Consider the following 14,350-nt stretch of genomic DNA (forward strand, 5'->3'; position numbering starts at 1 on the left):
TATATATATAACAATATATAAACGAATAAGGTTAACCCTTAACCCATTACCGAATACCAAACACCACAATGAAGATTGGCCGAACAACCCGAGCCTTAGTGAATTCGCACAACCCGATATTCACTTCTTCACCAATTCAACAACCGAGGTTGGCCGAACTACCCGAGCCTTAGTGAATTCGCACAACCCGAGATTCACTACCTCATCACAAGATGACCGAACAACCCGAGTCATCATCAATCCGCACTACCCGAGATTCACTTCTCAACATCAAACCCACGGTCACGGGATTATAAAATCCACCACATCGGGGTTATCCACATCACAACAATATCAACTCTTCGCCTTTGGGGCTATAACATCCAAATCACAACCACGTGTGATAACGTACACACAACGTATACCTCGCCAAAGGTAAACAACCAAAACGCACAATCGTGCCAATTGGACCTATACACAAGTCCATCAAATCCACCTATATGTGAAGTGAGCTCTATAATCGAGAACCACTTCACCCGACCCGCACCCATCCTACACATACATATGCACATAGGATATTAACACTCACCTTGTCGCCTTGATGAATGCTTCCAAATAAACCGCCACGCGCCAATGGAAAGTACCTATTCCATTATCACAAATACAACAACACAATTAGGGTTGACTTACAAACCAACCCAATTTACCCTAAGTGCAATTTCGACCCAAATGCACTTTCAAGCACAAACCGCGCCATAACTAACCAATAATCACTAACACGAGTGAAAATGGTCCTAACACACCAATTAAACCCGAACACAAGTGTTAAACACGGGTCATACCCATTTTGACACCAAAACCCTAATTTTGACCCATTTCAAAATTAGTTAACCAAACTCACCCAAAAAGGGTTCCATCACTTCCATAATCACTAATTCAAGTGATTAAACTCCAAATCAAAGCCTAATCAAGGCCAAAACGTCAACCGACCCAAAACCCGCCAAGTGACAAGAATAACAAGTCACTATAAACCCATTTCATCATCTAAAAGGGTTGTACAACAAACTAGCTCAAAACCCTAAATTGAATATCAAATCTAAACAATGAAATTCGGAGTTTGAGCTTACCAATACCACCACAACGTAGCTAGGAGCGAGATGAACAACTTTAGAACCCGAGCTTTTGCGAGAATCCGACTCCTTCTTCTCCAAATCAACCTCTCTCTCTCTCTCTCTCTCTAAAACCCCTGCTCTCTCACTAGAACAAGATGAGAGTGTTTGTGTGGGTGTTAGTGGAGCAAATGAGGCTCCTAGAACTGATCTTGTGACCTTAACTCGTTCCATAAGTGAAAATACCATTTTGCCCCTCTAAAAATCTTAAAATAACCCAGCTGGCCCGACAGACAAACTGGACGGCGTCCCAATTTCTGGACGGCGTCCAGCCTTTAACATCTGGACGGCGTCCCACCATCCTGGACGGCGTCCCGAACAACTAAAAAGTCAGAAACAGGATTAGGGTCTTACAACTCTCCCCCACTTAGAATCGATCACGTCCTCGTGATCCTCGTCACTTAACCAAACGGACCACACTCCACGGTCCTCAACATAAGTCCCAATCCGACTTTCCTAGGCAACTCTTCCCAAGGAATCACCTTTAACAACTAAAATCGTCTCCCGCGATTTATCAAACCCACTATCCGAGCACTAAAACCATGCTCACTCCCTATCATCAGGAAAACTCAACCAATCTCGGATTGAGATATCAATCCCCTAGCGTATCCTTACCGAGTACAATGCTAAAAGTAACCAAGTCAACCTAAGGTCAACAACACGAAACGATAGAGACCGAACCAAACGAATCCTTACGGATAACACCAATCACTAAACATCCCTTGTAGTGCGCAATACGACCCATACGCAACTACCGTAACATCATAACAAACGGTTAAAACCGATAACGCCCAAAACGACTATGGCAATGATAATCCAAAGGTGTACCAAAATCGACAATTCATCACACCTGTAACAACATGTGAGCGAAGCACGGCTATCGCATCACTAATCCTACAACATGGTTCTCACGACCCCACCATCGGTGTATAAATCAACCGATAGTTCACACAACATGGTCCTTACGTCCCCACCATTGGTGCATAAAACAACCAATAGATCAAACCAAACGGTCCTTACGACCCCACCATCGGCGTATAAAACAACCGATAGATCACAACTCAACATGGCCGAAACAACCCGAGCCTGAACACATATGGAGGATGGTCGAAACAACCCGAACCTTAGTGAATACGCACAACCCGAAATTCACCTACCCAATCCATATATCTCACAACGAAATGACCGCACAACCCGAGTCATTGTGAATACGCACAACCCGATATTCACCACCAACACCACATAGTATAACCGAGGATGGCCGTACAACCCGAGCCTTAGTGAATCCGAACTACCCGACATTCACTACCTCAAACTATGAGTCCAACCAACAGGGACAATCGTACTACCCGAAATATTGTGAATACGAACAACCCGATATTCACGTCCCACAACACAACTCAGGAATGGTACTCGCATTTCCCACCGGTACTCACATTTCCCGATAATGTTACACCATACCGATATAACACTACTCCCTTGACGAAGTCAGTGGACCCGAAGATCATGCTTCACCAATCAACAACCATGATGAAGTCAGCGGACCCTAAAGGTCATGCTTCACCAATCTCAATACCGGATGAAGTCAGCGGACTCCGAAAGTCATGCTTCACTGATATAACACCTCGCTCATGATGAAGTCAGCGGACCCTGAAAGTCATGCTCCACCAATCACGTACTACCATGATGAAGTCAGCGGACCTCGAAGGTCATGCTTCATCAATCAACGCCCTTTTGGTCTCGAACAACGAGTAGCGTAACATCGCGCTCTGCTACGCCATAGTGAATCCTAACGGATACCACTAACCATTCACACACTCGAGCAAGAACCACCTATATCAAACATAGGCACAAAACAATAATTCTCTAGAAGAGAATCTGACACACACCTCCCTTAACCGAAGGATTTCACCTTGCTCACCAAACACGTCCATTATCTCTCAACGAGATTTACCACATTACCACCTTGGTGATAATTCAAATCCAAACCATAAGTACAATTTATCCGAAATTGTACTCTACCACAAACCGACCAAATTTCCGGATCTACCAAAAGCATCATCCGAAATCTCACACTACAACTTCCTCGGGCGGAAGTGCAACTCCCCCACTTGGAACTACGTTCCAATGTCACAACCCGTACTACCGTACAATGCTACCAAAGGTAGACTTTACCAATAATTGGGTTCACACGACCCATCACCATTCCTTGCTCCAACCTTGAGCATACGAAGGATTTTAACCTATCCTTAAACACTTCAAACGAGAGGTGTACCACAAATTACACAACTACACTCTCGCAATCATCCAATTGCTATAGCTTGTCAACTTCACCTAGTCACTCATGTACTTAAGGGTTTCATCTTGGTACCCTAAGTACAATGTAACCACAACACAATCGGAGTCGAACAACACGCTAGTAGGTATGAAAGAGGCACCTAATTTCGCGTCACTTAGACTCCTTTACCAACATACATCGAGATTCAAAACACTCGATCTCAAGGGTTCCAACCACCCGACGAACCTCACGGTTCATCAATCTCAACACAAAAGCGTACATGCGCTTATCAACCGAACACCAAAACCCATTTCCATGGTTTGGTAGAAACATTTCCCAAATACTAAGGAATGCTTGGTTACACCAAGTCTTACTCCCTTCGTCCAAAAATCAATCATTACCATAGGGTAGTTCCATTAGGAACGTCACCCTTAACAATAACATGCACAACACAATGCAATAACAAAACCGAAATTGAACGCCACATAAATAAATATTCAAATGACATATTTATTAAAATGAAACGTACCTCAACGTCTCCTTACGGCATTCGCCGCCAGCTCGGGACAATCCAGCTTGCGATGCCCCTCCTTATGACAATAGTAGCACATCCCGTCATCACTTCTTGGCATTGTGCACTCCCACAACTTGTGGCCCCTAATACCACAATTGAAACATCTAGGTGCACGAGAATCCACTGTGCCTTTTCCCACATTACCCGTACTCGCACTTGCACCCTTATCTTTCTTACCCGGGGTGCCGTACGAATAAACCCGAACCTTACTTGAAGGTTCACACATCTTTGATCGCGTATACGACTCGAAACCTTTAGCCAAGTCGTATAATTCTGCAAATGATTTCGCTTGACCCCGACTAATTTTACTTTTCAAGTCATCATTCATGGTCCAATAGAAATCCCCCATTAACAAACGATCATTCCCCAAATACTCCGGGCAAAAACGAGCCTTCGCCATAAAGGTCGTCTTGAGAGTATTCAAATCCATAGATCCTTGCCGCAAATTTCTCAACTCATTACTCAATTCCCACAAATCGACCGAAGTCCGGAACTCCTCGAAGAATTCCTCCTTAAACTCGTTCCACGATAAGACCATAAACGTTTCGCCACCGACAAGATCGATCTTACCATCCAACCAATCCCTTGCCCTGCCCCGCAACAGACTAGTAGCGAGTCTCGTCTTTTTCTCGGGAGGGCAATCAATAGTACAAAAACACCCTTCGACATCCAAAATCCAAGTTGTGCTTACCAAAGGATCCGGTTTCCCGTCATACATCGGGGGTTTAGTCCTCATGAAGCTCTTAAGACAACGCTCCATTTCACTACTACCCCGAAATTCGGAATACTTCCTATCCATTTCTTCTCGAAACGCACTCATTTGCTCCGCAACGGCGGCTGCAACTCTAGAGTTAAACTCCTCGTCATTCGTCTCGATCTCGTTTCGCGTCGTCATTCTAAAGAATGCAAAACGATTAGTCCACGAACGTATAAAACAACACGCATAACACCGCCCCATCTTGCTCAACACTCGTCGTACATCACTTGTTAGACATGATTTGCACCCGTAATAAGGTTTGCAAGTCCTTATTACGTACACACGTCGTCTCAACTCGTTAGTACAACGACCGCCTCGCTCGATGATATAAACAAACATAACAAAAATTCTACGCGATATAAACACACGCGAGAATTATTATCACAACACAATAACATATTAATAATGTCCGCATTACTAATATAAACGTTAGTCCACCTACAAACAAAGCACTAACTATAGCCCATTCCGACCCGTAATCCTACAAGTCCCGCAACAAATTAAGCACACACAAAAGTCTAAGTCTAGGAACCTATCTCAAGTCACCTAAATCCCTTAGACCATGCTCTGATACCACTTGTAATGACCCAACCCGTTAACCATCCGAAAATGTGCCATAATTTTTTTTTTCTGGAACTGCCCATCTGGACGGCGTCCAAAAGCTTGGACGGCATCCAGCACTTAAGACTGGGACGGCGTCCAACCATCTGGGATGGCGTCCAGATGTACTAAAACATTCTGATCAGTTTACAAACACACGCGGGCGAAAAACCCGCTTCCCGACACTTTTGAACCAAAACACTTTCACAATATATTACAATAGTTTAAACTAAGAGTTTTTCATAATAAAAACCGAGTTTTACGACACCAGGCCCACATCGACCCAAAATACCACAAGTGACTATTTCGACCCATTAGTTTATACAAAAACATAGACCGAGCATGGGATTGGGGACACGCTACTCAATCCTAATCAAATCCAAAAGCAAGTCTTCTAAAGCAAACTACGCAAGTCCACTAGTCCCCGCGCTTACCCGAGCCACCGCATCCATGCAATCTATAAAAATGTAAACAACGAGAGGGTAAGCTAACGCTTAGTGAATGATAATATACTACATACATATATATGTATAAAATAGACACGCCACACAAATATCAAATACCGCATACCAAAGCATCCAAGTATAAGGCAAGTTAAGCTAAGCATACCGTAGTCACTAAGCAACAAGCTATAGATACATCAACAAAAATAAGTTCACCAACGATGATGTGAACAACGCCAAGAAGCTACACCCGGAGGGTTAGCTACATCACGACAATAAAACAATATATATATAACAATATATAAACGAATAAGGTTAACCCCTTAAACCATTACCGAATACCAAACACCACAATGAAGATTGGCCGAACAACCCGAGCCTTAGTGAATTCGCACAACCCGATATTCACTTCTTCACCAATTCAACAACCGAGGTTGGCCGAACTACCCGAGCCTTAGTGAATTCGCACAACTCGAGATTCACTACCTCATTACAAGATGACCGAACAACCCGAGTCATCATGAATCTGCACTACCCGAGATTCACTTCTCAACATCAAACCCACGGTCACGGGATTATAAAATCCACCACATCGGGGTTATTCACATCACAACAATATCAACCCTTCGCCTTTGGGGTTATAACATCCAAATCACAACCACGTGTGATAACGTACACACAATGTGTACCTCGCCAAAGGTAAACAACCAAAATGCACAACCGTGCCAATTGGACCTATACACAAGTCCATCAAATCCACCTATATGTGAAGTGAGCTCTATAACCGAGAACCTCTTCACCCGACCCGCACCCATCCTACACATACATATGCACATAGGATATTAACACTCACCTTGTCGCCTTGATGAATGCTTCCAAATAAACCGCCACGCGCCAATGGAAAGTACCTATTCCATCATCACAAATACAACAATACAATTAGGTTTGACTTACAAACCAACCCAATTTACCCTTAGTGCAATTTCGACCCAAATGCACTTTCAAGCACAAACCGCGCCATAACTAACCAATAATCACTAACACGAGTGAAAATGGTCCTAACACACCAATTAAACCCGAACACAAGTGTTAAACACGGGTCATACCCATTTTGACACCAAAACCCTAATTTTGACCCATTTCAAAATTAGTTAACCAAACTCACCCAAAAAGGGTTCCATCACTTCCATAATCACTAATCCAAGTGATTAAACTCCAAATCAAAGCCTAATCAAGGCCAAAACGTCAACGACCCAAAACCCGCCAAGTGACAAGAATAACAAGTCACTATAAACCCATTTCATCATCTAAAAGGGTTGTACAACAAACTAGCTCAAAACCCTAAATTGAATATCAAATCTAAACAATGAAATTCGGAGTTTGAGCTTACCAATACCACCACAACGTAGCTAGGAGTGAGATGAACAACTTTAGAACCCGAGCTTTTGCGAGAATCCGACTCCTTCTTCTCCAAATCAACCTCTCTCTCTCTCTCTCTCTCTAAAACCCCTGCTCTCTCACTAGAACAAGATGAGAGTGTTTGTGTGGGTGTTAGTGGAGCAAATGAGGCTCCTAGAACTGATCTTGTGACCTTAACTCGTTCCATAAGTGAAAATACCATTTTGCCCCTCAAAAAATCTTAAAATAACCCAGCTGGCCCGACAGACAAACTGGACGGCGTCCCAATTTCTGGACGGTGTCCAGCCTTTAACATCTGGACGACGTCCCACCATCCTGGACGGCGTCCCGAACAACTAAAAAGTCAGAAACAGGATTAGGGTCTTACAATTAAATGTTAAGTATGGTTATCAAGTGCTCAACCACTTAGAATATTTTTATTAAAACGTTTATGTATATGAAATCTTGTGGTCTATATTTATAAGGCTGCTAGCATTAAACCTATATCTCACCAACTTTATGTTTACGTTTAAAGCATGTTTATTCTCAGGTTCCTAGAAGTCTTCCGCTGTTTGAATATATGTTAGAGAAACCATGTGCATGGAGTCATACATGTTTTATTCGAGGAAGCATTGCATTCACAAAATCATCACTGTGTATTTATTTTGACTGCATTGTCAACGGAAGTATTCTTGTAAACTGTTATTTACGGTGATTGTCTATATGTAGAAATCATCAGATGTCGAAAACATTGAATTTTAAATATTCATTTATGGTATATCTTTTCAAAAGAATGCAATGTTTATAAAACGTATCATATAGAGGTCAAATACCTCGCGATGTAATCATATGTTATTGTATTCGTCCTTATGGATTGGGTCGGGTCATTTCACCAATGATCAACTCTTAGCAGCCCATGTGAGTCACCTAACACATGTGGGAACCATCATTTTGCAACTAGCATTAAATATCTCATAAAATTACAAAAATATGAGTAATCATTCATGACTTATTTACATGAAAACAAAATTACATATCCTTTATATCTAATCCATACACCAACGACCAAAAACACCTACAAACACTTTCATTCTTCAATTTTATTCATCTAATTGATCTCTCTCAAAGTTCTATCTTCAAGTTCTAAGTGTTCTTCATAAATTCCAAAAGTTCTAGTTTCATAAAATCAAGAATACTTTCAAGATTGCAAGTTTACTTCCAAGTTTTCTAAATCCATTCCAAGTAATCATCCAAGATCAAGAAACCTTTGTTACTTACAGTAGGTTATCTTTCTAATACAAGGTAATAATCATATTCAAACTTTAATTCAATTTCTATAACTATAACAATCTTATTTCGAGTGGAAATCTTACTTGAAATTGTTTTCGTGTCATGATTCTGCTTCAAGAACTTTCAAGCCATCCAAGGATCCTTTGAAGCTAGATCCATTTTTTTTCATTTCCAGTAGGTTTATCCAAGGAACTTGAGGTAGTAATGATGTTCATAACATCATTCGATTCATACATAAAAACCTGTCTTATTCAACGTTATAAACTTTTAATCTCTAGAACATAGTTTAGTTAATTCTAAACTTGTTCGCAAATAAAGTTAATCCTTCTAACTAGACTTTTAAAATCAACTAAACACATGTTCTATATCTATATAATATGCTAACTTAATGATTTAAAACCCAGAAACACGATAAACACCATAAAACTGGATCTACGCCGTCGTAGTAAAACCGGGGGCTGTTTTGGTTGGGATAATTAAAAGCTAAGAAGAACTTTGATTTAAAAGCTATACTTCTGGAAAAATGATTTTTCTTATGAACATGAAACTATATCAAAAAATCATGGTTAAACTCAAAGTGAAAGTATGTTTTTCAAAATGGTCATCAAGATGTCGTTTTTTCGACGGAAATGACTACCTCTTTCAAAAATGACTTGTAACTTGTATTTCCTACTATAAACTTATACTTTTTCTATTTAGATTCATAAATTTAAGTTCAATACGAAACCGTGGCCACTAGAATCACTCAAAACGGATTAGAAACGAAGAAATGGTGAGTAAAACAAGATTGATAAATCATACTCATTTTACCTACGTGAAAGTTAGTAATAAATCTATTCCAACCATAACCTAATTAACTTATATTGTATATTATGTAATCTTGAGATACCATAGACACGTATACAATGTTTCGACCTATCATGTCGACCCATCTATATATATATTGCGGAACAACCATAGACACTCTATATGTGAATGTTGGAGTTAGCTATACAGGGTTGAGGTTGATTCCAAAATATATATATAGTTTGAGTTGTGATCAATACTGAGATACGTATACACTGGGTCGTGGATTGATTCAAGATAATATTTATCGATTTATTTCTGTACATCTAACTGTGGACAACTAGTTGTAGGTTACTAACGAGGACAGCTGACTTAATAAACTTAAAACATCAAAATGTATTAAAAGTATTGTAAATATATTTTGAACATACTTTGATATATATGTATATATTGTTATAGGTTCGTGAATCAACCAGTGGCCAAGTCTTACTTCCCGACGAAGTAAAAATCTGTGAAAGTGAGTTATAGTCCTACTTTTAAAATCTAATATTTTTGGGATGAGAATACATGCAGGTTTTATAAATGATTTACAAAATAGACACAAGTACGTGAAACTACATTCTATGGTTGAATTATCGAAATCGAATATGCCCCTTTTTATTAAGTCTGGTAATCTAAGAATTAGGGAACAGACACCCTAATTGACGCGAATCCTAAAGATAGATCTATTGGGCCTAACAAACCCCATCCAAAGTACCGGATGCTTTAGTACTTCAAAATTTATATCATATCCGAAGGGTGTCCCGGAATGATGGGGATATTCTTATATATGCATCTTGTTAATGTCAGTTACCAGGTGTTCACCATATGAATGATTTTTATCTCTATGTATGGGATGTGTATTGAAATATCAAATCTTGTGGTCTATTGTTACGATTTGATATATATAGGTTAAACCTATAACTCACCAACATTTTTGTCGACGTTTAAAGCATGTTTATTCTCAGGTGAATACTAAGAGCTTTCGCTGTTGCATACTAAAATAAGGACAAGATTTGGAGTCCATGTTTGTATGATATTGTGTAAAAACTGCATTCAAGAAACTGATTTCGATGTAACATATTTGTATTGTAAACCGTTATGTAATGGTCGTGTGTAAACAAGATATTATAGATTATCATTATTTGATAATCTACGTAAAGCTTTTTAAACCTTTATTTATGAAATAAAGGTTATGGTTTGTTTTAAAAATGAATGCAGTCTTTGAAAAAAAGGTCTCATATAGAGGTCAAAACCTCGCAACGAAATCAATTAATATGGAACGTTTTTAATCAATAAGAACGGGACATTTCAGTTGGTATCCGAGCGTTGGTCTTAGAGAACCAGAATTTTGCATTAGTGTGTCTTATCGATTTTGTTAGGATGCATTAGTGAGTCTGGACTTCGACCGTGTTTACTTGAAAAATGATTGCTTAACAAATTTTGTTGGAAACTATATATTTTTAACATGTGAATATTATGTGATATATTAATCTCTTAACGTGTTTGATATTATGTGATCGATATCTACCTCTAATACAAGTCTCATTGACTCACCTAATAATAATGAAGAGTTAAATGTAATTTGGAATGATTCGTGGACAGATTCACAAGTTCCCGAAGAGGAACCGGAAGAAGAATCGGAACCAGAAGAAGAATCGGAACCGGAGGAGGAGGAACCGGAAGAAGAAATAGAACCGATGGGGGAAATAATAAAACGGTTAAGTAAAAGAAAATCCTCAACCAACCGACCAAGGTTAATTATGGTCAACGGTGTTTCTGCCAAGGAAGCAAAATATTTGGAGGATTACCAATTCTCCGATGAATCGGATCCCGACGAGGATTCCGATGATGTTATAGAAATTACCCCAACTGAATTTAAAAAGGCAAAAGAGAACAATAAGGGAAAGGGCATAAAAATAGAGAAATCTGATTAGGGAACCTCTAAAAATAAAAATAAAAATAGAGAAATTACCCCGATGAACTTTATATGTATCGTCAACACCCGTATTTCTTAAGTTGTAACAATAACCCGGGAACCTCTAAACTACCAGGTTTTTCTAAACCAATGTGGAAAACGACAGCTCGTATTAGGGAAATGTGACGATCGCTCCAAATCCATATGGACGAACACGTCATTCATTGATTTCATTGCGAGGTATTTGACCTCTATGTGATACATTTTGTAACATTGTATTCGTTTGAAAAGGTATTTCATAAATGAATATATAAATTCTAGGTTTTTAACATCTGATGATTTCTAGGTATAGACAATCACCATTTAAATAGTTTACAATAATACATCTGTTGACAATACAGTCAAAATAAGATACATGGTAATGGTTTGGTGAATGCAAGTTTCTTGTATATAGCATGTATGACTCCAAGCGCATATCTTGTATCACGTATAAGCAAACAGCGGAAGACTTCTAGAATCCTGAGAATAAACATGCTTCAAGTGTCAACACAAAGGTTGGTGAGTTCATAGTTTTAATATTACACATAATCCGTATATCAATGTGGATTACAAAAGTTCAGTTATTTTATTCAAAACGTTTATCAATAGGTTTTACATAAAAGGTGGATCACAAGATTTCAGTTGTTTCATCCGAAACGTTTATCAATCGGTTCTACAAAATTGAGCACCCTGGTAACTAAACTTTAATGCTTATATAATTTGTACCCTTTGTATAATCATCTTAATAATACACGCAAACCAACGTGTACGCTTCTCAAATAGCATACATCCGTTAAAAGGCTAGTGCTCTAGCTCGGACGGGGATATCAAGCCCTATGGATCCATATACCTCTATTCGCGCCCATCGGTTCTTATAACCGACAGTTACTAGTTACCAAAGCTAAGGGATTTTCGGTTCAAACTCGGTGTAGAATTTAGTATGTACTTGTGTCCATTGCGTTTAAAATAAATTGCATGTATTCTCAGCCCAAAAATATATTACAAAAGCAATTAAAAAGGGATCAATGAAACTCACGCATATAAATATTGTAAATCAGTTTATAAAGCATTTGCATGTATTCTCAGCCCAAAAATGTAGAGAGTAAAAGGGATCATATGAAACTCACGCATATAAATCTAGTATTTTCAGTATTTATAAACAGTCGCATGTATTCTCAGCCCAAAAATATATTGAGTAAAAGGGATCATATGAAACTCACGCATATAAATCTAGTATTTTCAGTATTTATAAACAGTCGCATGTATTCTCAGCCCAAAAATATATTGAGTAAAAGGGATCATATGAAACTCACAGTTAAATATTGATATACAATATTGTAGGAAAGCACGTAGACGCATCAGAGATGATAAACACGAGGTTTGCTTCACAAAAATACCCCCGAACATTACCCATAACCTCCTTGGTAATAACCCATATTTTCCTTAGCTCTAGCTCGCTCGGAAACTCGTTTTGAAAATTACTTGGACAGCACTCCGTCTTAATATTTTATGTACATTATTATTTTTGTATCGCAAAAATAATAACATTAATAATAAAAATAATAAGATTAATAATAATCTTATTAATAATAATAATAATAATAATAATAATAATAATAATAAATAAATAAATAAATAAATAAAATACGGAGTAATATATGTTAAAATAGAAGCAGAATGATCGAGTTTTTATAGATGTGGCCTGTCCCCAGACCCCATGCGATCGCATGGTTCTGAAGGCCATTGGCCATGCGATCGCATGGCCCATTTTTTCCAGCTCACATAATTTTGTCCTAATGCTTGTCGACATAATTAAATAATATATATATAATATATAATTTAAATTAATTAATTATATATTATATTTTATTCCCGTGCATAGTTGATTTGTAATTTTTGTTCCGATAAGTCGTACGTCATCACTTGACTTATGTCCCGGTTCCGGTTTTTCGAATGTCCTTTCGTACCTTTAGAAAACTTGCATTTTACGTTTCGTGTCACGTACCTTTGTCAAAATATAGCCTTAAGTTATCCATAAACTATACCACTCAAAGTATATCTTAAACTTTAGAGTGTTTTGGTCATTTACTTCTATAAATCATCGTCTCACTATTTGTTAAAATACATTTTTAAAATAGTGTTTTAATGTAGCAAAGTCAATTTTTACTGTAGCAATTCACTGTAGCAAAGTAAATTTTACTGTAGCAAATAGTGATTTTCGAAAACACTGTAGCATTTTGGGTACTGTAGCAAATTAGTGTTTTACTTGTTCATCTTAAACGTTTTAGTTAACTTATCTAAATATCAATCGAATCAATAATCGAATGTTACTATCGTTTACTAAATAACTTGAAATCATATATATTCAAATAGATATATAAACCAATAAGTTTAATGTACGGTAACATGCAATTAAAACTTTGTTACGTTTTCAAGTTATAGTATATATATATGTATCTATTTACATATAATGGTTCGCGAATCGTTGAGAACAACTGAAGGGTATTTGAATAGTTTAAAATTTTTGAGATTCAGTTTTACAGACTTTACTTATCGTGTCAAAATCATTAATCATTTAAGATTAAGTTTAAATTTAGTCGAAATTTCCGGGTCATCACAGGAAACATCATATATCCCTAAAAACTTAGCAAAAAGAACCAAGTTTGAAAAAGAAGAAACGAGTGAGTCGGAATAAGATAGTTGTATTTGTGCGGTGTAATATATGTAATATAGTGTGCTTATGCTTTACGATATATGTAAAAATTGCTTGTATTAATAAGTATCTTTTATGAATCTAACTCTTGTCTATTTTACAGTATAAAAACACAAAATGGATAGACAACCCAATATTTTAGAAGACTTACCCGGAGACATGATTTATGAAATCTTGTCTAGAGTCGGTCAAAATTCCTCGGCACAACTATTTATGGCAAAATCAGTTTGTAAGACATTCGAAGAACGTTCCAAGAATGCCTTGGTTTATAAAAGGCTTTCGTTTGAAAGATGGGGGATATCACATTGGAAAACCCATAAGTTACGATGTGTTTACTTTGACGCATATATTGCGGGGAACTCAAATG

This window comes from Rutidosis leptorrhynchoides, chromosome 3 (assembly GCF_046630445.1).
Source record: "Rutidosis leptorrhynchoides isolate AG116_Rl617_1_P2 chromosome 3, CSIRO_AGI_Rlap_v1, whole genome shotgun sequence".
Classification (NCBI taxonomy): domain Eukaryota; kingdom Viridiplantae; phylum Streptophyta; class Magnoliopsida; order Asterales; family Asteraceae; genus Rutidosis; species Rutidosis leptorrhynchoides.